The 2,722-nt window shown below is 30.8% G+C and overlaps 1 non-coding gene across 1 annotated transcript; it reads left to right on the plus strand.

The window, feature by feature from the left end:
* Nucleotides 1-79: 79 nt before the first annotated feature.
* On the plus strand, nt 80-183 carry LOC127748129 (small nucleolar RNA R71). Its single transcript, XR_008010072.1, has one exon. It is a non-coding gene; the product is annotated as a small nucleolar RNA R71 (small nucleolar RNA).
* Nucleotides 184-2,722: the final 2,539 nt, after the last annotated feature.

A 2,722-nucleotide genomic window follows, 5' to 3' on the forward strand; every position in this document is an offset into this window, starting at 1 on the left:
TGCAGAATGGTCCAGTGACATCTTAGAGAACTCAGATAGACCATAATAGAATATATCTATCATGGTCCATTCTAAAAACATGTCAGAAGGACATCTTTTGGTCATCTGTTTGTATCTTTCCCAAGCTTCATAGAGGGATTCACCATCTTTTTGTTTGAAGGTCTGAACATCCACTCTAAGCTTGCTTAGCTTTTGAGGAGGAAAGAATTTAGCCAAGAAGGCCGTGACCAGCTTATCCCAGGAGTCCAGGCTATCTTTAGGTTGAGAGTCCAACCATACTCTAGCTCTGTCTCTTACAGCAAAAGGGAAAAGCATGAGCCTGTAGACTTCAGGATCTACTCCATTAGTCTCAACAGTCTCACATATCTGCAAGAACTCAGTTAAGAACTGGTAGGGATCTTCTGATGGAAGTCCATGAAACTTGCAGTTCTGTTTCATTAGAGCAACTAATTGAGGTTTTATCTCAAAATTGTTTGCTCCAATGGCAGGAATTGAGATGCTTCTTCCATCAAACTTGGAAGAAGGTGCAGTATAATCACCAAGAATCCTTCTTGCATTATTGTTGTTGGGTTCGGCTGCCATCTCCTTTTCTTGTTCGAAAATTTCAGCAAGGTTGTCTCTGGATTGTTGTAATTTAGCTTCTCTTAGTTTCCTCTTCAGAGTCCTTCAGGTTCTGGATCAGCTTCAACAAGAATGCCTTTTTCCTTATTCCTGCTCATATGAAGGAGAAGAGAACAGAAAAAAAAGAGGAATCCTCTATGTCACAATAAAGAGGTTCCTTATTATTAGTAGAAGAAGAAAGGGAATAAAGAAAGGAGAATACAAATACAAAGGTGAGGATAGGGGCAGTGATTTGAGATGAAGAGAAGTGTTACAGAGGTGAAGAGAAGTGTTAGTAATTAAATAATTAAATAGAAGAAGAGAAGAGAGAAATTCGAAATTAATTTTTGAAAAAGAGTTAGTGATTTTCGAAAATTAGAAATAAATTAAGTTTAAAATTAAAATTTAAAACAATTAATTAATTAAAAAGAATTTTTGAAAAAGAGGGAGGTATTTTCGAAAATTAGAGAGGGAGTAGTTAGGTGGTTTTGAAAAAGATAAGAAACAAACAAAAAGTCAAATAGTTAGTTGAAAAAGATTTGAAAATTAATTTTGAAAAGATAAGAAGATAAGAAGTTAGAAAAGATATTTTAAAATAAACTTTTTGAAAAAGATAATTTTGAAAAAAGATATGATATAAAAGATAAGATAAAAAGATATGATTAAAAAGATATGGTTAGAAAAGATTTAATTTTTAAAATTAAAATTAATTACTTAACTAACAAGAAACTAAAAGATAAGATTCTAGAATTTAAAGATTGAACCTTTCTTAACAAGAAAGTAACAAACATCAAATTTTTTAACCAATCACATTACTTGTTAGTTAAGTTTCGAAAATTTTGAAATAAAATTAAGAAAAGATTTTGAAAATAATTTTTGAAATTTTCGAAAATCATGAAAGAAAAATGAAAAAGATTTGAATTTTGAAAAAGTTTTAAAAAGATAAGATTTTTAAAATTGAAAATTTGACTTGACTTACAAGAAATAACTAATTTTTAAAAAATTTTTTGACTAAGTCAACCCAAATTTTCGAAATTTTGAGAGAATAAAAAGAAAAAAGATATTTTTTATTTTTGAATTTTTAATGATGAGAGAGAAAAACACAAATATGACCCAAAACATGAAAATTTTGGATCAAAACCAATGATGCATGCAAGAACACTATGAATGTCAAGATGAACACCAAGAACACTTTGAAGATCATGATGAATATCAAGAACATATTTTTGAAAAAATTTTTATACAAAGAAAACATGCAAGACACCAAACTTAGAAATCTTTAATGCTTAGACAATATGAATGCAAAGATGCACATGACAAACAATAAAAGATACAAAACAAGAAAACATCAAGATCAAACAAGAAGACTTACCAAGAACAACTTGAAGATCATGAAGAACACTATGAATGCATGAATTTTCGAAAGTTGCAAGAACAAAATGAATATGCAATTGACACCAAAATCAAAACATGACACAAGACTCAAACAAGAAACACAAAAATATTTTTTATTTTTATAATTTTATTATCTTTTTTTTGGATTTTATTTTATTTTTTTCGAAAACATATAGGAAAAAGGAAGTAATGAATTCAAAGTCCTCAATCAAAATTCCAGGAATCATACCAGGTTATTCTAAAGCTTGATGGCCAGCCAAGCTTCAGCATACCATTTTGAAACTCTAGAATTCATTCTTAAAAACTCTGAAGGATTTTTCGAAAACAAAGGGAAAATTTTGAAAAATATTTTCGAAAATTTTTTGGAAAGAAAATAAAAAAGAAATTACCTAATCTGAGCAACAAGATGAACCGTCAGTTGTCCAAACTCGAACAATCCCCGGCAACGGTGCCAAAAACTTGGTGCACGAAAATGTGATCATCAACAATGGCGCCAAAAACTTGGTAGCGCTCTCAAACGTGAATCACACTTAGTCACAACTCCGCACAACTAACCAGCAAGTGCACTGGGTCGTCCAAGTAATACCTTACGTGAGTAAGGGTCGATCCCACGGAGATTGTTGGTATCTTGTAAATCTCAATTAGGCAGACAGTAAATGTTATGGAGTTTTTGAATAATAAATAAAGCAGAAAATAAAGATAGAGTTACTCATGTAATTCAATGGTA

The sequence above is a fragment of the Arachis duranensis genome, chromosome 5, assembly GCF_000817695.3.
Source record: "Arachis duranensis cultivar V14167 chromosome 5, aradu.V14167.gnm2.J7QH, whole genome shotgun sequence".
Classification (NCBI taxonomy): Eukaryota; Viridiplantae; Streptophyta; class Magnoliopsida; order Fabales; family Fabaceae; genus Arachis; species Arachis duranensis.